Source organism: Pinus tabuliformis, chromosome 4_1 (genome assembly GCF_031772625.1).
Source record: "Pinus tabuliformis cultivar Carrire ecotype Pingquan chromosome 4_1, CPIR1, whole genome shotgun sequence".
Lineage (NCBI taxonomy): Eukaryota > Viridiplantae > Streptophyta > Pinopsida > Pinales > Pinaceae > Pinus > Pinus tabuliformis.
The window spans coordinates 611,124,232-611,149,227 of NC_142303.1; the positions used below are offsets into that span (position 1 = coordinate 611,124,232).

The 24,996-nt window shown below is 34.6% G+C and overlaps 1 pseudogene; it reads right to left on the minus strand.

Annotated features, from left to right (window-relative positions):
* Nucleotides 1–3,031: 3,031 nt before the first annotated feature.
* Nucleotides 3,032–24,996, minus strand: part of LOC149177488 (VAN3-binding protein-like) — a 155,218-nt pseudogene continuing 133,253 nt past the window's right edge.

Here is a 24,996-nt window from a genome sequence, read left to right on the forward strand (position 1 = left end):
AATGTCCATGATGGGATGTATTAATTTTCCTCTGTACATTGCCCGTCAATGATTATAACCTTGAATGGGCTAGCACTAGTCTATCATCACCATCTCAAAATGATATGACAAATGAAAATTTACCATGTCTGTCATCATCACTTCACACTATCTCATAGATTACCCCTTCTATAGAATATATGCATGAATTTTTGATAGACCATCCCCTATATCTAGCCTATGATTGATTCTAAGAACATGTGAACAAAGTACAATTTATAAGTAGGGGATCTTGCCAACGAAGATTCGTCAATTGTCCTTTATTCACTTCTTGTCACAATCAATCATAGGATATGTAGAGGGGATGACCTTCCATAAATTCATGCATGTAATCTATAGAAAGGGTCATCCATGAGATAGTCTTAAGTGATGATCATAGACATGGAAAATTTTCATCTGTCGGGTAATTTTGATATTATTATGATAGACCTATGCTAGCCCATTTAGGGTTATTATAATCACTAACAAGAAATTTGCGAACAAGAAATCATACGTCCCACCATTGACATTACACACATATGTACTTAAATTGTCATCATAATCACAAATTGTTATGATTAGGCATTGAAGCAGGAGTAGCTAGCACCTAAATTAGGAGTGTGGTAGTGTATGGTGGAGTGGGATAAGTATAGAAATTAGTAGATGGTTGACTTATCATGAGCACAGATTGTGTAAAGGCTTAATTTAACACAGGAATCTAATTATAGTCTCTTAGTGTTTGTAATGGAGTTAATTGATTTATACTACGAATTTATCAAATATATGGTATTCTACACCCTCCTTGTATCACAAAAAATATGTTTACACAGTACGAAACAAAATCGTTCTATTTTTTTACAGTGGAAAAATCACAACTTTTTATTAAGATAGTCTAAAGTTACATGTGCACATGCCATGAGGCATTCAAATCTTAGTAGAAAATTTGGTTCTCAAAAAAACTGGCTCTAAATAAACAAGTTCAATAATTTTTTATCAACTTTCTTTCTATTTTTAAACATGTAATTAGCCAATATATCTTGATCTTGGCCCCCTTTAGTTGTTGTGGTCTCTAGTGCAATATGTTTTGCTGCTGACGTACTCCTATGACTATGCTACTGCAAGTGGGGTTGAGCATCAACTGCAATAAGAAAGAAAAAATAAATTCATAGTTATAGTTATTATTATTACAAATATTTTATTAATAAAAAGAGTAGTATAATGTTCTTTACCTACTTTGGTAGTGGAGGGAAGCAGAGTACTTTCAGATGTGTCCATATGTTGCTCCTCTTCTATGGCTACATCTTGTACATGCTCTGGTGTAGAAACAAGAAAGGTAATAATTAATGCACCATTTGCATTTAAATTTTTTTAGGTGTATTTCATACTACAATTTTTTTTTATAACACATAAAATACCTCCAATGTTGAGTTGAACATTAGTCTCAAGATTAGGTAGTCTACCGTTAGTAGGCTCATGTGTTGTTTCTACATTGTTTTCCTGCTTTTTACAACCAAGCACATTACTTTATGGCCAAAAATAATAACCAATAGATTGTACTAGTAATGATTTATAAATGTTATTTGTTGCTTTTATTTGCGTGAGTGTTATGTTGGGTGGTGGAAGACTGTGAAGACACCAAGATTGTCCTCTGTTCAACCACGACTTGATAGTCAGACTTCAAAGCAAGCTTTATGTATTCCTCCATGGTAGCCTCTTTGAATTGTGTCTCCTAAAATTTTGCATTAGAACATGAATTTTTATTCTTCTGTGATATTAAATTAAAATTGTTAACAATTTATAATTTGGATGGAAATTATTTTTTGTATACTTCCAATTTTTGTGGTTAGTTTCAAGTAACCAACTGGCCAAGATGATGTTGCCCATGTTTGGCTATTCTAGCCTTTATGGTTTTGAAAGTATCTGGGAGCCTATATTTAAAACATTGAAAACTTAATTAGATGTTGCAATGATGATAAAGAATCATAATTACATTATTAAACGTGCCTCATACCTTCCTGATCCAGGTGGATTGTTCCCTTCTTTTTGAAGTGCCTTCTCGTGTGCATCTGCCATGAGTGCTCTCCATTCAATCTCTGGAATCGATGGAGGGAACTCATGCAACCTGACCCTTTCCAATTGAGACCTATACTAGTCCCGCAAATATTTCAAATTCAGGTTTGCCTTTGAGGTAACTCCATATTTATTGAAGGTACCATCACTGAATAGGTGAACCATCATGTTAATAAGTTCCTCTTTTAACTTGGAACTCTGGAATTTCCAGTTTGTATGAATGGTCGGCCCAAATATTTCCAAGGTTATGTCATACAAACACCTATAAAATACATCATTTCCTGCAAAACGATATTATCATTAATTTAAAATAATCACAGACTATACATTAATTAAATTTAGGTTGAACTTAATATTTAAAACACTTCTTAAATACTTGGAAGTTTCTCTATTTTCATAGGGACATTGTCTTCATCTACCAAAAACATGATCATTAGTGATCCCGCGTTAGTAACACAGGGAGATCCAGGTAAGCTCATTTTAAATTGTGCAATTGTATCATGCTCTGCATCCACAACATCATGTGTAGATCTTGATGTACATTGTTTAGGGGGTGCAGATCCCGTTGTGGGTGGTTGAGTGGTTGTACCGGTCCCAATGATCGATGACTCACTCACAGGTAGAGTATCGATGTTGCTGCCAACACCAACCCAACCCATATTCGTATCATGAGGATCGAACTTTGCCAAAAACTCCTATAAAATAAAGAGTTTTTTTATAAAGGATGAGATAAATGAATCATAAGAAAATAATTGGGATAATTAAATGAGTTTCTCACCCCATAGTGACAAAATTGTTTCAGCAGGGTTCTAATTTTGTCTTTTATCTCATTTGTATAAGGCTCAATCAGAACTAAAGAATTAAGTTTCTTGTTTTCTTTGAGTTTAAGCTTCCTTATTGCTTGCATTGGATTAGCAAACATAAAAATTGAATCATTAGTAATCTATTCCTCACGAGCATCTGTGGACTTCTCTAAGGCTGGTGCCTTCCCCTTATCTCCCTGTTTATCAAATATAATTCATCCACAATTAATCATCATTATGTTAATAAGAAAACCACTATTGACATATGTCTAAATTTATATCGAAACTTCACATAGTAAATTAAAATCTTAACATACAATAAATACAGGTTGGGTAAAATTGAATACATACCACCCACATTATAGAAACATTTGTATTTATTCTATTCAAATTGTAATCAATGAGCAACCCTTCCCTTGTATCTATTGATTTAATGGCACATACGAATACATGGTTTCCTCCACATCCCTCGAATATGCAATTGGGTTGTTGATTTATGGTGATAGGTTGTGTTCTATTTATAAACCCTACAATATTCCCTACTTATTTTGGCCTTCCATTAATATACATAGTTGTACCTTTATTTTCATCATTGTCTTTTAGTTGTATATAATTTGCAGCCACTCCATATCTTCACATACTTTTGGTATATTGGACTAGTCATACCCAATCATTGTAGTTGTAACATGGTTTGACATACTCCATCAATTCAATTAATCCTCCATAACATACCTTTATGCCATCCATGGAAAATATCCCAAAACCATGTAATGACAATGGGGAAATGTGGTATATCCTTTCATTGAAAAAAATTAATGTTTATTTTAGGAAGATCCTTGGTTGCCCATTTTTTCACTAGATGTTTGTACCTCAAGGGCACCTCGATGTCATTGATGCTCTCATTATCATAAGAACATGACCCCCCTTTAGCGAGAAAATTTTCCATGCGTTTATGGAATTTTATTATAATATTTTCACCTCTAGTTGATCTTCGTCTACTAGATGACGTAGCAGATGTTTGGTCAATTTCTTCTATCCTACCTGAACTTTAGTCACTTGACGAAGATATATCTAACAAATACCTATTTGGTTGAACGTTCTATAACACTCCATCAAATGAGAGAAACTGTTAGCGAGTGTCATAAGGGATGTTGATAAATGTCTTGATGAAACCACATGAAGATTATATTAGTATAAGTGATTTATAAGGAAGTTCTTTGCATTTAAAATATTCAAGTAATATTTAAAAAATTGATAACTTGAGAACCTATTCACCATGACCAATGAACTCACTAGATAACTTGAGAAATCAACATAATCTGATAGCATTTAATGTTCCATTACAAAAAATTACCCACATACTTCGATATGTTGAAGAATGTAACTAGATTTGGTGGAATAAAAGGCAAAGTTTTTGGATGTTGAGGTTGTTGAGATTTGTAGCTTGGGAGGTACTCAAAACCCTAGGCTATAGGGTTTTTGAGGAATTGGCACACAAAAGTGACTTGTGGGGTAAGAACCTAAGCCCTTGGGCTTTGTACCCAAGCGGGTGGATGTGAAACCATGAGGAATTTCTATTATTTGACACATGGAGGTGTTAGAGGAATTTGAGAGGAACCAGAGGCAATGAAAATCATCGAAATATGAGTTGTCTATGATGAGATTTTCATTTTTCTATATGGTTGTTGGGTTTGCACATGATTTATTCAAGTCAAATTGTGTAATTTTATGAGTTTTCAAGCCCACAATAACATATTATATTAATCCCTTGAGAAGTATATAAATTAGAGTGAGGAGAACCCTCATTCTCACCAACCCAAGTGTAATTCATCATAAGTGGAGAGTATCTAAAGTATCTGTAGCCTAAAGGAGTCTTTTCAAGCATAGGAGGCAATTTTGGGTTTGTTTTGTCTCTATTCCAAAATTTTTCTCCCAATCCTAATATCTCTCTTTGGAAAGAGCTTCTATAGGAGCAATATAGACACATCGAAATACATTGTCTGGGCCTTTTTTATGCAATCATAGTAATGCAAACTCAACAAAAATAGTCTTACCACTACCAATAGGTGTTACAACTAAAACATTATCATCTGAGTTATAAAGCACTACATATACCTAAGTTTGAATAGTATTGAAGTGTCTAAACTGTTGATATAGTGTTTTGTATGAAGGATTTCTTAATGGACACAAGAAGTGGATGTAAGTATAGCAACTCAATTGGAGGTGGGCATTTATCTAGAAAAATATGATGTATAAATGAAACTGACAATATTTCCCATGACTCCAACCACTTAGCAGATACAACACGAATTAAGTACTGGGGAGGAAGAGGTTCATGGTGTTGAAGAATGTATCTAGTGGCAGTCTTCATAATTGTATTTGTGAAAAGAAATAAAAATATTTTTTATTGTAAAATAAATTTGACTTATTAACGCATGGGTTTCATGCTTGGGTCATTAGTCAATAGATCAAAGCCTCCATTGTAGGTTTCTAGGATTATATATTGAGTCATTATCATTATTATTATATGATAAGCCCTTCTTGGGATCTTTGTATCAAGAAAGAAAATTATTTCCTACTCCTCCACCATGTCAAATTTCTAATCCTTCAATTCATCCTCAAAAAATTTAACAAGTTGGCCTCAAACAACTTGATAAGTCAACCTTATGTTGAATATTCAAACCACTATAAATACACAAGTGAATTTGGCCTTTTGAAGGGTAACAAGACATTTTATCTATAGTTCAGAAGCAAGAAGAAAAATAAAATAAAATCATGTCCTATGCCTAGAAGAGAAGCAAGTCAAGAAAAGGATTGAAGCTAGTAATCCTCTATCAAAAGGTGCAAATTTTTTTGAAGTATTACAGGGTCGAAAAATATAGGAGACCAAAAATTACAGGAAAGATGAAGAAATAAATTGAAACTCTAATCTTGATGCTTATCAGTTTGACTTAATTATGGAAGTTTGACTTGGTGGAGTAAAGGAGGTCACTTATCATAGTCTAGGGTCCTAGTTGTCTCAAATTAATCTGAATCTACTAATAGAAGAGATTTATTGGGTTTTCCCCTTGTTAGGGGTTTTTCCCTAGCTAAGTGCCTACATCTTGTGTCCTCTTTTGTTTGTGATCTTCATTGATTGGCATTAGTCTTGATGATAAGAACAAGATAACTTAAAAGGAAGAACTAATAAGTAAATATCACAAGATAGATGGAATGTATAGTAAAGGAACATGAAATAAAAGGAACCAAAATGGTGTGATTACTCCCTCAAGAGGAAATATTAAAATTTTAGGCAAATGATGAAAATGATCTCCTAGAATTCAAGGGAATAATGTAGTCCTAGAAAGACTGCATCAATTAGGGATTCGATCAAAGAATAAAAGTCCCAACTCCTCCTACTTTAGGAGACCAAATTGGAAGACTATGAAGTTCTACAGAAATACAATAGAATTTGGCATCTCAATTATGATTGGGAAACAAGTTCTAGGGGTTTATCTATGGGAATTTATATCTTTTGGAATTCTTCTCTTTTAAATTTGAATTAAGTTAGGTGCTTTCATCATTGGTTAGTGACAAGTCTCTCTCATCTCTCATTTAACACTACTGCAATGTAGTTAATATTTGTGTGCCTCTAATTATTTTTTAGCCATTTCCTCCTTCACACAAATGGCTAGGGTTTGAAGTATCAACCTTTGTTCTAGAATGATATTATATTGAGACCCATCTAATATTTAGTTTGGATTTTGGGCCTGAGCTTGAATCGAAATATTTTTGAGGAGGGCCATTAACCACAAGCTATTCTTAGCATACCCATCATAACCTATAATATAGGGTATAATTGCATATCCCATGGCTTTAATACCTACATTATTCCAAATTTCAAGTGGGATATTCAGAAATTTTACCCAAATCGAAACACTATATGATTTATATGTATCCACACATAAAAAAAAGGTGCCATAGTATAAGCCCAAGAAAACAATGATTCATTAACCATGTTTGGGCCAATATATTCCATGCTCCCTCCTCATACCAAAGGGTAAAACCATGCCATCCTCTCAACATGAAATGACTAATGGAACTATACACGAGAAAAGGAAACCCAAATTATTGCATATAAAAAGAAAAATGACCTATATTAACACATTAATTGAAGAACTTACTAACTAATGTTTTGTTGAGAAATTCCTCAACTTGATAAAGAGAAATTCCCTTTCCTACCACAAGATAAATACTATTCCCATGGGATTTGACAAGCCTTGTCCTATGCCAATGACTATTGTGGCTTGGATTTTGAATAGGTAATGAACCTCTATGCTCCTCAATCCTTAATCCCACTCTAATGGAAGGAAAGGATGAAGAATTCCAAACATAGATTTTGGCCCACCTTCCATTGGGATATTGTTACATGTGATGTTATGGACACCCATACCCACAAATACATCCACATTAAGTGCCACATGAGAGATCTCAGGCCTATTATTAATCTCAAATGAGCACAATTGAGTCCTTGGAATTTGATTCAGTTGTGGGAGCTCTGTTAGCTGAAGAAGTCCAATGTTAAAACCTCTGCATCAGAAGCCATAGTAGCCAGAGGATGGTCAAAAGAAAGAGGGGAGAAAACAAGGGGGTCTTCCAGGTCTAAATCAAAAGGTAAAAAGTGTAAGGCCAAATTCTGGTACTGCAATAAAATTGGACACCTCAAGAAAGACTGTTGGAATCAGAAAGAGTCTGAAAACCCAAAGAAGGAAGCAAATAAAGTTGATCTAGGTATGATAGATGAAGTTTTATCTGCTGAAGAATTATGTATGGTAGATGAAGTTTTATCTGCTGAAGAATTATGTATGGTAGATGAAACTTTACCTGTATGTAATGTCTCTCAGAATTTTGAAAATTGGTTGTTAGACTCTGGTGCTTCTCATCACATGAGTCCACATAGAAACTGGTTTACTTTATATGAAACTGTGAATGGTAGTTATGTGTTTATGGGTAATAATGTATCATGTCGGACTATTGGGATGGGAAATATCAGGATTAAAATGTATGATAACACAGTTAGAACATTAACTAATGTTAAACATGTACCTGAATTGAAGAAAAAAATGATTTCTTTGGGAGCATTGGACTCATATGGTTATAAGTTTATAAGTCATAATGGAGTGTTGGAAATCTTTACAGACTCAAAGGAAGTACTCAGGTTAGTGAAGCAGCGATTGTGTCAGAGAAAGAAGAAGAAGGTACTCGCCTATGGCATCATCGATTGGGTAACATGCGCGAGAAAGGTCTTTAGGTACTGATGAACCATAAATTACTTCCTGATTTGAAATACTTGAAGTTGGATTTCTGTAAACATTATGTATATGGAAGACAATGTAAACAGAGGTTTAAAACTAGAAGTCATAATAGTCCATAAATTTTGGACTATATTCATTTTGATCTGTGTGGACCATCTCATGTTGTATCTTATGGAGGTGCTTTATATTTATTAACATTTATTGATGATTTCTCCGGGAAGTTTGGGTCTTTATGTTAAAAAGGAAAGTTAATGTATTCAATTTCTTTAAACAATTTAAAGAAATGGTAGAAAAAAAGAATAGGCAAATCAATTAAATGTTTGGGAAATGATAATGGTGGTGAATTTACTTCTCTAGAATTTGAACAATACTGTGAGGATGAAGGAATTGTTACACATAAAACTGTTGTTTATACTCCTCAGCAAAATGGTATTATTGAACGTATGAATCAGACTCTTATCGAAAGACCCAAAAGCATGATTCGCAATGCTAACATGCAAAAGGAGTTGTGGCCAGAAGAGGTATCCACTAGTTTTTATTTAGTTAATAGATCACCTTCAGTTGCAATTAATTGTAAAATTCCTGAAGAAGTTTGGTCAAGTCAGTCTTGTGATTATTGACATTTAAGGATATTTTGTTGTGATGCCTATGCTCTTATTCCTAAAAATCAGCATTCAAAATTAGATCCAAAATCGAAATGTTAGGTATTTGTTGGGTATGATTATGTGGTGAAAGGATACAGGTTGTGGGATCCTACTTCATGGAAGATAGTCATTAGTAAAGATGTACCATTTGATGAATCTTCTATTTTAAAATCAAATGTTGAAAGAATTGAATAGGAACATGTATCACCAAATCAACAAATTCAGTTGGAGGCTAGACCTTTTTCCAAAAGTTGAATGGGAGGAGAGACTTCTGTAGGAAAAGGTGAAGAATATGCAAAGAAAATTTCCGTTTAAAATAAAACAAATTCCATCATGTGTGAAATATATTAGAGACTTTGTTACATATAATATTTTTATTTTGTAAAATAAATTTATGAGAGCGTAAATATTTTATGTATATAATTGGGTTGTTGTGGCAAGTTTTCCTTAGGACCATTGAAGAAGGGCTGTGATATCATTTTTTTCCTTGTAATAAAGGATAAACAAACAACGAGTGAAGCAAAGGAATAAGAAAAAATATGAGATGGGAATGAAATTTCTGTTATTCAATTAAATTTTTTATTTTATCATTGACATAATTTTATAATCAATTTTTCATTATACAATGTATTTTATATTCATGAAAAATCTATGTCAATAGGAAGCGAGTTTCAATATGAAAGCATATTAAAACATGTTACACATGTGTATATTACTATGATTTACAATATTTGCTTTGAGAATATATTTTCAATTACTTTGCCAAAGCAGGAATCTAGCACATTCCTTATCACTTACTTCTTGTTATATAAGGAATGGTTATGATTGATACAATAAAACAAAGACATGGTTATAAATTACCTTGGGTTACAATATTTTCTTAAATAAAAGTATTTCTAATTGCTTTTCCAAGTAGTGTTCAATCCCATCTATCATTGTTTACTTCTTGTATGATAAATGGATATGATTTTTAATATAAAAAAAAAAAGATAAATTCAACGTTAAATATATTTGTTGTACATGCTTTTTGAAATAGTATCGAGTAAATGCTCATATTTTCCTAACAAAACTAAATGTTTTTTAAAGTATATATAATATAATATATATATATATATATAATATATATATATATATATATATATATATATATATACTTTGAACGAAATGGATGGATATAGAAATTTTAGATGGATAATGAAATAAGAAATTAATTATGTAATCTAACATGTGTTGAAGATGGTGTAAACATATTGACACTAGAACAATTCATACAAAAAATAAAACTAATAGTAGAAGATTTATTCGTAAACCGGTACCTCAATTTTAGGCACAAGACATTAGCTTGTAATTCCATAGTGGTGTGGGTGTCAATGATTTGATGATTTTGTTGATGCTTCAATTGTGACTAAAAGAAGAATCAACAAAAAGAATTCCATCAGTCCTATTTTAACCTCTTATTGTTCGTATGCTAAAAACATTATTCATGGGTTGGGATACAATATTTACAATTATTTAGTCTTCTATGTTAGTTGAGAGAACTCCGATAAATCCCACCTTGAGAGACATAAATTCCATTTCCAACATCATGAAGAACCTAAGAAATGTTAGGTTGAGAATATGGCTACCATTCAACATGTAAACCATTACACAAAAGAGCCTAAATCAAACCCATATAATTGATAGCTACTAGATTAGTCATAATCTACTTACAAAATGCTCTCCTAATTATTCAAGATCACTAGTTCTTTGTGATCTATGCAAATAGGATTTTTGGAATTGTCAATGCTTCCACTTTTGTTCCATCCAGTCATATTCATAACTCACAACAAACTAGTAGTAGTCACCTCTCAGCCTAGGACTCAACAACCAAGTCCACTCATAAGGATCAAGCAATAGGGAAATTAAACAAATTATTTATGACACTGGTTCATCAAATTCCCCATGGTTCTGTGTCCAGTCAAGTAAGGGAAAACAAATCATTTGAGATAAGAATGTGGGTGTAAGTGGGGTTGTGGCCCCAATTGAGGCTAATGGAAAGTGGCTCAAGATGTGGCCCACATAAGAGATGGTCATGGAACAACCATAGTTGTGTTGTCTAGATGGGAGACAAGTCATGGGCACATGAGATAAGATGGGCCTACTTGAGGCATATGATTTTGATTGGATCATTATATTATTTTCCATCTATCTCTATGCTTTTAGAGTGGAAAATTTTGAGGAACGAATTTGCAAGATCATTTTTAGCGATGGGTCCTAGTTTGCATAATTGGGGTTCAAAACCTTTTAGATCCATTTTTAGGAATTTATAAAGGTTTTTGGTGTAAAAAAGCTCTTACACGTGACAGATCCCTTAGCACAAATCTAACAATTCTACACTCATAGACCTTTCCAATGGTGCAAAAAACATGTAAAATGGAGTTCATATGCAAAATTTATACCTCTTACAAGTTGACCTACCATATTTACCACCATGTTACAAGTGGATGCCATGTTAGCCCCTATTACTCATGCACATGGGGATATCCATGTGTGAAATTTGAAGAAGAATCTAAAAGGTTCAAACTTGTAACTCTAGTTAAGGGCTAAGGAAGTCAAACCACACCCCTAGTTGGTTATTGAGCTATGTTAAATACCATGCCACTAGCTAAGTACAGTTTATATTCTATGCTATTGTATTTTATTCCATAGATAAGAAAAACAACTAGGAGTGGGATATTAGAGAACATAACAAAGTGTGTTAATGTCTATAGCAATTGTCCAGGCCACTAGTCTCAAGTAAATCCATATAGAGTACATCTTCCTTTGTCCTTACATATTTCCATACCATAGAAAAGAGAGTAGATCAACCTCACCTTCTATTTAGGTTTTCTCCCATAAGGGTTTCTTAGGGAAAAACTTGTGTCTATTATAGAAGGTGTGTGTGTGTGTTTCTTTATATTTCCTACTTCTCATATTTTGATTATTTTATTTATTTAAGTAGAAAATGAGTTAATTACAAAATCTAAATGATCCGAATTGGATCCTAGAAACTCTCTAAGTTTTCATGACTGTTTTAAATTATGCTAAAAGATTCAAGTCCTAGAAAAGATCGAAGCTATCAGAAGAAATTCTCATAAAAATTGCAGTTGTGGCCAGAGCAGAGCAACGAGGACCCTCAGTCAAGCGCGCAAATCGTTGGCCAATGGTAAAGTGCAATGGCATAAAACTAGCAAAATTGGAGGCTAATTCCGGAAATAGAGGTGGATTCTGATACGTGATTAGCGCTAAGTGCTAATCGCTAATCGCATGTCGGAGCGCGTCCCCCTCAGTGAAGGAAAGCCCCGAAGCGCCTGGACCCAAAAACACTATAAAACTTCAGAAAAGTAACTGTTTCGGTTTCGTAGTGTAGGATTCCCCAAAACTGGCAGGATATCAGAAGGCTTTGAGGCGGTAAGTAGTTTTGACTGAGTCCCGCTCGATGCCACACATCGAGCGACACGTATCTGGTGGAAGAGAGAGAAAACCGCCCGCATCGGACGGGTAAACATCGTGTGACTTGTCCACCCATTATGAAGGATGACCATAGGATCTGGGGGCCCAGATCGACAGCGGAGATGTGTCCCAATGACTGACCAGATTTGACAAGTCAAAAAGTAAGATGATAGGGGATTCGAAGTCTGACGTGAATGATGAGTTGGAAAACGATTCGTGTTCGTAGGTGATCTTGAAGCAAACAGATTTAACAACCATTCAAAGATGATTCAGGGAATTTGACACCTAGTTCATTAGCAAACAGGTGGCCACCTCCCTGTGAGGAATTACCTAGTGATGATGATGCAGAGCAGAGGAATTCGAACAGATAGAGGAAAGGAAACCAAAAGGCTGGGAAGCGGAAACGAGCAGTCAAAGAACAGACTGGCTTTAAATCCATGAACTGACAGAGGCGAAATTACAGAGAACAGAGAGGAAGATAGAGAAGAGACGTATAAAGCTAATAGCAGAGAATAGAGAGTAGAAGCCGAGCTGACCTGAAGGTAGCATCGAGCCAGACAGAGCCAAAGAGAGTCAGAGAGTCTGTGTACTCCATTAAAAGCTTGCGAGGTTCAAGAAAACTCCTCGAGATAGGCCTGTCATACTACTATGACCCTCAGAGGTCGAGTTTCAGTAAGGAGAGTCTGTGCACTCCATTCCTACTGACTTCATTATGTTAGTGAGACTCAAATCGAGCTCACTGTTGTAAAAGCTCTGCTTGAAAACATAATAGAGAGGCCACCACTGAAAGGCTGGACCAGGAGACGTAGCCCAAGAGCATTGGGTGAACTCCTTATTAAACTTGTTTTGTTTACATGTTTGACTGTTATGTTTTCTCTGAATTGCCTCATTGTCTATGTATTCTAGCAATCGTATTGATCTGTTGCATAAGTAACATAGGCACATCCATGCACATGAGTCTATAATACCTTTCATTATTTATCCTGGATAAATTCAAAATCAAGTGGTATCAAAGCTCTAGGTTACTAAGGTTAGACAAGCTTGTGCTAGATTTTGTTGTTGAATTCTAACTAGATCAAAGCTTAAATTAGGAGAAGGAGAATTGGCTGAAACTAACCCGAAAATTGGAAGAGTCTATTCTAAGAGGAAAATGTCGGAAGAAAATCCCTTGGAATCAAACCCCTAGTTCATGGATATTTTTATGACCATGAGATCCATGGTGGAGGAAATGTATAGGGAATTCAAGAAAAATAGAGAAGATGATTCATCAAACTCCAAACAAGACAAAGGAGAAGAAGAATCTCTCCTCCATGACCACTCTAAAGGCAAAGGGAAAGAAGAAATATTTCTCACGCCCCCTAATAGCCCTGAAAATAAAAAGAAGATATCTTTGATTAAATTAGGTGTTAAATTTGATTTACCAATATATGATGGAGAGTTGAATGCAAAGAAGATGGATAATTGGATCAGACAAATTGATGTTTATTGCAAAGTGCAGAGCATTGACTCAGACAAGAGTAAGATTCAGCTGACTAGCCTATGCCTTGGAAGCACTGCCTTGGTATGGTGAGAAGGCAGAACACAAGCTAACATGAAGAAACATGGTAATATTCTTTTTGTCTAGAGTGAATTTGTTTCTGCAATTAAAAAGAAATTCTATCCACTAGCCTACATGCAGAAAGCCATGATGAGCTAGCAAACTCTTCAACAACTAAAAGCTAAAGTGTAGAAGGTTACACCCAAGAATTTGGAAAAGAGCTTTGATTCTAGGAATTTCCTTAGACTCACCTGAGACTATGTTGAAGTATATAGGTGGTTTACACAGCTACATGAGGCACACTATCCTCATGTTTAATCCCACCAGCATAGATGAGGTATCCATTCAGGCTACGCATCTAGAAGCTAGAGGTAAGAATGGGAACCCAGAAGTTGGGGGATCATGCAAACCTACTACAAGCAAAAATAAGGAGAAAAGAAAACAGAAATGGAAAGAGAGGAAGACAAACACTGTACAGAAAAGCAAGTCCTCATGCACTCACTGTAAGAAGAATGGGCATGATGATGAGCACTGTTGGATTCTGCATCCGGAGCTGAAACCTAAGAAGTTTGAGGGCAAGAAGAAGAAGACTGTTGTAGCTATTCAAAAGGATTTGGGGTTAGACTCAGGAGATGAAGCAACAATCGCAACCACAAGTATAAAAGGTAAAATTTTTGAAGCATCTACTAGTAATTCTGCACAATCTACTAATAATGAAGAAAATGAGAGAAAAAGACATGAGCTTTTTCATATTCAAGTTATTTCCAATCATCAAAAGATTGATACTTTGTTTGATAGTGGCTCACAAGTAAATTTAATTTTTGAAGCAATTGTAAAGAAGTTGGGATTACTAACCACACCTCATAAGAAACCATATCCATTAGGTTGGCTATGTGATAAAGCAAAGCTACAAGTGACTAGACAATGTAAACTTAAGTTTTCTTTTGGGTCAACATTTGTAGATGAGGTTGAGTTAGATATAGTTCCTTTGGATATGTGTGGAATTTTTTAGGGAGCCCTTACTTGTATGATAGAAAAGCTATTTTCTATAGAGCTGAGAACAAGTATCTACTTGTTAAATATGGAATCAAATATATTGTAAGAGCTCATAAGCTCAAGAATAACTATACTTTCATAAACTCACGACAAATGAAACGAATTGTAAATTCATGTAAACAATTTTTACTGATGGTTGTAAAGGAAAAGAAACCTGATAAAACCAATGTATTTGGGGGCTGTGATGCTAAACAGCAGGCTAATTTAGAAAAAGTTGTTTCAGAATATGATGTATTGTTTCAAGAACCTAAAGGTCTGCCACCCAAAAAGGAAATAGTGCATGATATTAATTTGCAGCAAGATGCTCCATTGCCTAACATCGGAATGTATAGGTTGTTTGCTTTAGAGAATGCAGAAATAAAGAAGTAGGTATAGGAGCTACTCGAGAAAGGGTTCATTAGACCTAGCACATCACCATGTGGGTCTCCAATTATTTTGGTGAAGAAGAAAGATGGCTCGTGGAGAATGTGCATTGATCACTGAGCACTGAATAAGATAATGATAAAAAATCGTTATCCCCTTCCTTGCATGATGATCTATTACATCAATTGAAAGAAGCTGTTTATTTTTCCAAGTTAGATTTACATAGTGGCTATCATCAGGTTAGAGTTGCAGAGCAAGATGCATGGAAGACCACTTTCAAAACAAAGTAGGGACTATATGAGTGGCTAGTTATGCCTTTTGGCTTAACTAACGCTCCTGCTACTTTCATGAGAGTAATGAATGATGTACTCAGACCTTTTCTTGATGATTTTGTTACTATATATTTGGATGACATTCTTATGTTAAGCAAAACATGGGAGGAACATTTAAAGCATGTTAAGAAGACACTGGATGTTTTGAAAAGAGAAAAACTTTATGTAAACTCTCAAAATGTGAATTTGGCAAAACGTCTTTGAATTATTTGGGACATATAATAGGGGGTGGTGAATTGAAGATAGATCCCTCTAAGGTTGCAGTCACTATAAACTGGCCTAAACCCAAATCTGCTACATAAGTCAGAAGCTTCTTAGGAGCAGCACAATATTGGAGAAATTTTATTTCTGACTTTTCCTTAATTGCAGCTCCCTTACATGCTTTAACAGGATTGAACAAGGTGTTTTGGTGGGGAGGCAAATAGCAGAAAGCCTTCGACACCTTGAAATAAAAGATTAGTACAGCACCAGTACTAGCACTACCCGATCTTCAAAGACCATTTGAGATTGAAACAGATGCGAGTGACTATGCCATGGGAGCAGTGTTGATGCAGCACAGTAAACCCATATGTTATCATTCTGAGACATTTAATTATGCAGTAGTTAACTATCCTACATACGATAAAGAATTGTATGCATTAGTACAGAGTGTGAAAAAGTGGAAACACTGCTTAATGGGCAAAGAGATAGTTATACATACTGATCATCAACCACTTCAATACCTACACTCCCAAACTAAGTTGCAACAATCAAGACACTATAGATGGATGGGTTTCTACAACAGTTTCATTTAGTTATCAGATATAAAAAGGACATACACAATAAAGTTGCAAATATGTTATTTAGACCAATTATAAATGCATCTACTATACTTAAGCATAATTCAGAATTGCATGGAAGCTACATTGAACAATATGCTCAAGATATAGATTTTAAAGATGTATATGCAACTTTAAGTCAAGGAAAACAGGTAGAAGAATTGGATTATCATGTTAAGGACAAACTCTTGTATCATTTTGGGAAGCTATGCATTCCACAAACTGAAAGAGTAAAGATAATTCGAGAAGCACACACTTCTCTAATATCAGGCCACTTTGGTGTAAGTAAAACAGTTGCACAACTGCAAAGATTTGTTATTGGCCAAAAATGATTGAGATGGTTTCTAGATATGTAATAGGGTGTACCATGTGTGCTAAAAGTAAGCCCAACAATAGAAAACTAGGCTTGTACACTCCACTACCAGTTCCTTCTCATCCTTGGGAAAGTGTTTCCATGGACTTTGTTGGAGGATTGCCTAAATACAGGAAAGGTCATGACTATTTATATGTTGTTGTAGATAGGTTCAAACAAAATGTGTATTTTAATACCTTGTAACAAACAAATTATAGCTGAACAAACTACAAAGTTGTTCTTTCAGCATGTATGGGTTCATTTTGGATTACCCACTTCCATAATATCTTATCGAGATACCCGATTTGTTGGGAAATTTTGGTCAACTATGTGGGAATTGATGGACACCACACTGAAGAAGAGCACAACTTTTCACCCGCAAACAGATGGCCAAACAGAAGTGGTCAACAGGACAATGATCCAGTTGCTCAGAGGCTATTGCAGCAAGCATCCCAAACTTTGGGATGAACATTTATGCTATGTGCAGCATTCTTACAACCGAGCTAAACATTCTTCTACACAGAGATCTCCTTTCGAGACCTATTTTGGTTTCACACCAAGGTCTCCCTTGGATTTTGTCTTTGGTAAAGACATAGCAGTTGATGGACACAGTGATGTGGACAAGGCAACCAAGTTCATTGAACAAATCCAAGAGATTCACCAGGCAGTATAGGAACATCTAGAAAAGAGCCAAGCCAAATACAAAGCAAGGCATGACAAGCATCGAATGGAGCATAGTTTCCAAGTTGGTGACCAAGTCTGGCTGTATATCAACGAAGACATAATGCAAGGTGAAGTTAAGAAGCTAAATCCAATAAGGTATAGACCTTTCAAGATACTTGAGAAAATTGGTGAGAATGATTTTTGCCTTGATATACCAGCTTACATGCACATCTACTCAGTTGTTAATGTAGACAGCTTGAGACTATTTGAACCTTCATTAATTGAAGATCCCAAAGAGCAGAGTCAATTGCCTTCTATTGATGACCTGTTACCTGAATATCTTAATGAGTTGCAGGAAGATACAGTTCTGGACAGAAAGGTAAGAACTACATGCAGAGGTGATGCTGAGTACCTCAAGATTAGACTCAAAGGTTCAAAGCCAAGCAATGCGAAATGGATAGAAATTGAGCAAGCGACGAAACAATACCCTCACTTGATTGATGCTTGAAAGAAAACCAAATTTTGGTCGTCCAAAAGCTTTTTCAGTGGGAAGGTCATGATCCGAATTGGATCCTAGAAACTCTCTAAGTTTTCATGACTATTTTAAATTATGCTAAAAGATTCAAGTCCTAGAAAATATCGAAGCTATCAGAAGGAATCCTCATAACAATTGCAGTTGTGGCCAAAGCGGAGCAACGAGGACCCTCGGTCAAGCACATAGACCATTGGCCCATGGTAAAGCGCAATGGCACAAAATTGGCAAAACCGGAGGCTAATTCGGGAAACAAAGGTGGATTCTGATACGATTAGTGCTAATTGCGTATCACAGGGCATCCCCCTCAGTGAAGGAAAGCCCTGAAGCACCCGGAACCGAAAATGCTATAAAAATTTGGAAAGGTAATTGTTTCGGTTCCGTAGCGTGGGATTCCCCAAGACCGGCAGGATATCGGAAGGCTTCGAGGCGGTAAGTAGTTTTCAATGAGTCTCGCCCGATGCCACACATCAAGCGACACGTGTCCAGTGGAAGAGAAAGAAAACCATCCGCATCGAATGGGTAAATGTCGTGCAACTTGTCTGCCCGATATGAAGGACGACCATAGGATCTAGGGGTCTAGATCGACGGTAGAGATGCGTCCCAATGACTAACCGGATTTGATAGGTCAAAAAGCAATATGATAGGGGATTTGAAGTCTGACATGGATGATTATTTGGCAAACAATTCGTGTTCGTGGGCGATCTTGAAGCAAATAGATTTAACGACCATTCGAAGATGATTCAGAGAATTTGACACCCAATTCGTTAGCAAACAGGTGGCCACCTCCCTGCGAGGCATTACTCAGTGATGATGACGCAAAGCAGAGGAATTCGAACGGACAGAGGAAATGAAACCAGAAGGTTGGGAAGTGGAAACAAGCAGTCAAAGAACAGACTGGCTTTAAAGCCATGAACTGACAGAGGCGTCATAACAGAGAATAGAGAGGCTGACGGCGAAGCGACACAGAAAGCTAATAGTAGAGAACAAAGAGTAGAAGCCAAGCTGACCTGAAGGAAGCATCGAGCTAGATAGAGCCAGAGAGAGTCAGAGATTCTGTGTACTCCATTAAAAGCTTGAGAGGTTCAAGCTAACTCCTCGGCATAGGCCTGTCATACTACTGTGACCCTTAGAGATCGAGTTTCAGTAAGGAGAGTCTATGCACTCCATTCCTACTTACTTCATTCTGTTAGTGAGACTCGAATCGAGCTCTGTTGTAAAAACTCCGCTTGAAAACATAATAGATAGGCCACCACTAAAAGGTTGGACCAGGAGACGTAGCCCAGGACCATTGGGTGAACTCCTTATTAAACTTGTTTTGTTTACATGTTTGACTGTTATGTTTTCTCTGAATTTCCTCAGTGTCTATGTATTCTAGAAATCTTATCGATCTATTGTATAAGTAACATAGGCACATCCATGCACATGAGTCTGTATTACCTTTCATTCTTTATCCTGGATAAATTCCAGATCACTAAATCTAAAGAGAAAATTAACCAACATAGTGTAGTCTTCAATAACTTCATCGAATTTGTTTGTGATGAACTATTCTAGTAGAATATCGATGGAAATTTATAGATCAACACATGAACCATGATCTAGGGAAAATATTCATGATGAAAATGCATTTACCATGCACTACTTTACATGCAATTTGTAAGTTCATATGAGCATCTACTAAGTAGATGCTCATATTTTCCTAACAAAACTAAATGTTTTTTCAAGCAATAGGCATGAAACCTAATTGCAAGTAATCAATCATTTGTTTATTTTACTTTGAACCAAATTGGTGGATATAGAAATATTAGTTGGACAATGAAATGAGAAATGAATTATGTAATCCAACATGTGTTGAAGATGATGTAAACATCTTTGAAATTGGAACAATTCATACACAAAACTAAACTAATAGTAGAAGGATTTATTCGTAAACATGTGCTCTAGACCTACCTTGACTTTAGGCATAAGACATTAGCTTGTAATTCTGTAATGGTGTGGGTATTAGCAATTTTATGATTTTGTTGATGCTTTAGTTGCGACTAAAGAAAGAATCAACCAAAAGTAATCCATTAGTCCTATTTTATCCTCTTGTATTTTGTATGTTAAAAAAATATATTCATAGGTTTGGCTAGGGTATTTACAATGATTTAGTCTTCTATGTTGGTGGAGAAAGGTCTATTAAATCCCACCTAGTGAGATATAAATCCCATTTCAAACATCATCAGGAAACTAAGAAAGGATAGGTTGAGAATATTTCTACCTTTCAACATTTAAACCATTAGAAAAAATAACCTAAATCAAACCCATATCATTGCCAGCTACAAGATTAGTCACAATCTACTTATCAAATTCTCTCCTAATTATTCAAGATCACTAGTTCTTTGTGATTTATACAAATTGCATTTTTTGAATTGTCAATTCTTTCATCTTCATAATTCACAACAAACTAGTAGTAATGACCTGTCAACCTAGGACTCAACAACCAAGTCCACTCACAAGGATCAACCAATAAGGAAACTAAAAATATCTGAAACCATCACACTAGTTCATCAAGTTCCCCATTAATCCAACAAACTTCAACCAAATCCTTATCCCATCCCAATGGTTCTGTGGTTAGTCAAGTAAGGGAAAAACTGTTGGCATTATGGCTAATATGTTGTCCTTGATGGAAACCTACATGTCTACTATAACCTTGATGTTAAATGTGTTGTCCTTGATGTCAACTTGTCATACAATGTCACACTCTTGTTATGCCCAACTAGTCTATGGATGAATGATGACTACAAAGATTTGTTCAACTATCACAAGTGATATGAATGCTTGTATAGGATGATGACTACAGAGATTTGTTGAACTAAATATGAATTCTTGTATAGGTGTTGCAGAAGATGAGGAATACTTTTGGCAGATTAGTCACATACTACATTTGAAATAGATTGAAGAATTTGAGGTTTTAAAAATATATGCTACTTTCCTTTAGCATAGTCAAGTACATACATTAATTTCCTTCAGCAAAGTTGTGTATACATATTGAAAGCGAAATTCACCATTTGTTCGTGCACATAAAATACCATGAACATTTTCCATGGAATATCCCATTGTTTTGTGATGCCAACGTCTATTTGATTTCATCGATAATTACCGAAAAGATTTACCAAAGGATTTTCCTATGGTATTGGCAAGGAAAATGGCTATATAAGGAGAAGGAGATTAAGGAGTTATGTGTGCATTTTTATGGATTATTCATGTGTGATATTATTTGGAATAGGTGTGCATCAAGGAGCAAGGAGAATTCTTAGGACTGAGAGATATGAAAGTGATTAGAATCTAATGGATATGCTTGATTGCTTTTCTTATTGCAGGTGTAATTATGGAAAAAATATTTAAGTTGCTAATAAATGCAGGATCAATGAGCTATGGTTTTCTTACTATATGTAGGTATATGATTTGGGCATGTATGTAGATGCAAAGTTCTATTTTGATTGTGTATATAGGTGGAGATATATGGTTTGATTGTGTATGCAGATGCAAAGATCTAGTTTGATTTCTATGTAGATGTTGAGATAATATTTAGTTTTTTATGCAGATGCAAATATCAATATGTTGATTTGACAACGTATCATGAAACTAAGTAATGGCTTGTTTGACATTATTATTTTGCTAGAAAAAAAATTGTGTTTAGAGGTTTTTCAATGAGCAATGTTTTGATATCTGTATGCAAGTTGTGTTCTTGAATACTGTGTACATACGCATATCTACTTCAGAATAATCGTGTATACTATCTGAGCTAACATGGGGTGATTAATTTAGCTTCTTATTGTTGTTTCTAGTTTATTTACTATCACTTTGATGAATGCGAGTGTTTAGATGATAGTTGTTTTGTGGATCGATGAGGATATTGATGAGAATTCATTGGCTTGGAATTTTGCATCTCAATTAACTTTTTGAAGATTTGAGATTTATACACTAGTGCTCTACATGATGAGAAATGCGTATATACACGATCCCTTTTATGAAAATCACATATATGTTTTGATCTGATTCTAAAAGTATGAATTGAATGTGTTGTTGTATTATTTGTTTTTATTGTCAAGGATGTCTTCATCAAGACTATGTATTGATTATGATAATATTGGGTTTGTATGGTAAAAGTTGAAGGGCATATTGGCTTGACTTAATATAAATGAGAAATATTGTCTTAGATGATTGATATTTGTCATGGTTGATTTGGTATTGACAGTAATGACTTGGCTTGGTATGTCATGACAATATTGACAGTGTTTTTGAGAGGGTTTACTTGGCATGTTGGTATTCAGTGATTAGTTTTCTTTTGTGAATCAATGATTGGTTTGCTTCAATGATTCAAGTTTATTTAGTGATTCAATATTGGTATTCAGTGATTCAGTTTTACTTAGTGATTCAATATTGGTATTCAGTGATTCAGTGGTTGGTTAAATGATTCCATGATTCAATTTTCAATTATTCATCTATTCAATGATTTAGTTTTCAATGATTCATCTATTCAGTATTCAGTTTTGGTATTCAATGATTTGATATTTGTTGCAGGTTTTATGCACATGAAGTGTGTATATATGTAGATACCATTCTGAACAATCGTGTATATATTTTGAGTTGAATTTGATCACGTCTTGTATTGACATTAGATTGGTTTTTTGTTATTTGTTGATGACTATCAATGATTTTTGGTATCTGACAATATGATTATTAGTTATTTTTTATGGTTGGTCTTAGTTTTATTATTGATTGGTTGATTGATATCTTGGTTTGATTAGTGATTGGTTGCAAACAAAATTTTAGCATTCAATATTTATTGTTTGGTTTCAGTAACTGTTAATTGGTATTTAGCATAATGTTGTAGGTGTGGTCTAGTTTGAAAATTTTGATGAAAAGTGGTCTACATGTTGTAATGGTTTGGGTTAGGTGGATATAGTGTGAAACATTCTAAAACGTGGTCCATGGTGGTGTTGAGGGTTGGAGCCTTCAGTGAGCGAGTCAGAGCTTCCTTTCGGTGGTAGCTGGTAAATTTTTTGAGGGGGTAGGAGTCTCCTTCTAGTAGGAGCTGGTAAACTAGATCATGGGGTTATAGCTCCCTTTTGATAGGAGTTGGAGAACAAGTGGAAGTTGTAGCATTCTGCAGTTAGGATATTGTGTGTTGGTAAGAGTCTATGCTAGTACAAGATGTAATGAAGCATTTCTTATATAATAAGAAAGAAGACAAAGATGACAACAATAATGGTTTTCTCCCACATTGGGTTTCCACCTAAAATTTCAGTGTCCATATGTGTTGATGTGCTTCTTATGTGTTATGGTTTATCTTCTCTTTATCGCTCATGGTTACTACTTAATAAACGGGTAATGAAATAATGATGCAATGATTTAAGTTAAACAACTGAAGGAAATCATGAAAAAATGGTAATATGGATATATATGGATCTCATTAACTAAAAGCACGTAAACATTTGGGTTGTTTGAATAAAAATAACATTGTTAAGATAGTCTTCGGCAAAATCACATAATCAATCTTTTGTGACGCGTTTCGAACCAACCAGTGTGGTTCATCGTCAGGACAAGTTGAAGGACTGATCTGGCTAAGCCTGATTAAATAGAGTGTGCAGAGATCCCAACGGTTATATTGCAACGGCTAATTTTGACTTAGTCAAACTAATAATTTTATTATTAACCGAAACCTACTATTATTAGTTAATTGAATATAATAAATATAATGTTTAAATATGATGGTCATTATATTTATTAAAAATCTATTTTATTATTATTCTTAAATTAATTAATTCCAAATAAATAGTATTAAAATACTATTAATATTTAGAATTTAGTTACAATGATAATTGCTTATTTAAAAATTGTTTATACCTAAGGATCCAATGGTAAAGATATAATAGTTATAAATTATGGTAAATTCATAATGGAAAACTACCCATAATGGTCATTAATAAATTATATTAATATTCCCAAATTATTTAACTTCTAAATAAATGGTAATAAATTACTATTGTTTTTAGAATCAAGTTATAATAGGTAAAAGTTTAAACCAAAAAATCATTTTAATTTAAAATTTTTTTAATTGTAAAGGCCCATTCGAAATTAAATTAATAAGTACTAACCACTAATCTATATTTTCTTAATAATTTATAGTTCTAATAATATTAAAAAACAATAAATAGTATTTTAGTTAAATTAATATTCCTAGAATGTAGTTTACCTAAGGTAAATGCCATAATTAACATACATGTTTATTAATAATAGTATATTTATGGTATATCATATATTTAACCTTAAGGGTCATTAGGTAAAATTGGATTACCTCTTATCAATAATTATATTCAATAATTTATCAATAATAATTTACTAAAATTCTTATTAGAATTAATTATGTTATTAGTTATTAATCTTATCACTTATAAGGTTTAGAAAAGGAAGGCCTTTATTAATTCAATATAAGGAAATCAGCTAAAAGTAAAAATCAATGAAACAATCTAATCTAATTTAAAACACCCCCTGGAATAAGGTTAATACTAACAAACTAAAACCTCAAGCACTCCAGATTAATAAGGCAACCCGCCAAAACCAGAACTTGAGGAGAGAAGACAAAAACCCTAAGAAGGAACAAAGAGGGAAGGGTGGAGGCTAGGAAGACAACGCTGGGACCCAGCAACTGCTAATCTTCCAGCCATCATCCCTATTAAGATTGTTCGGCCTTTTCTCAATCTCCAGGGCCTCTCTAAATTTACGATGAGAGAGGCCCTGGAGATTGAGAAAAGGCCGAACAATCTTAATAGGGATGATGGCTGGAAGATTAGCAGTTGCTGGGTCCCAGCGTTGTCTTCCTAGCCTCCACCCTTCCGTCTTTGTTCCTTCTTAGGGTTTTTGTCTTCCCTCTCCTCAAGTTCTGGTTTTGGCGGGTTGCCTTATTAATCTGGAGTGCTTGAGGTTTTAGTTTGTTAGTATTAACCTTATTCCAGGGGGTGTTTTAAATTAGATTAGATTGTTTCATTGATTTTTAC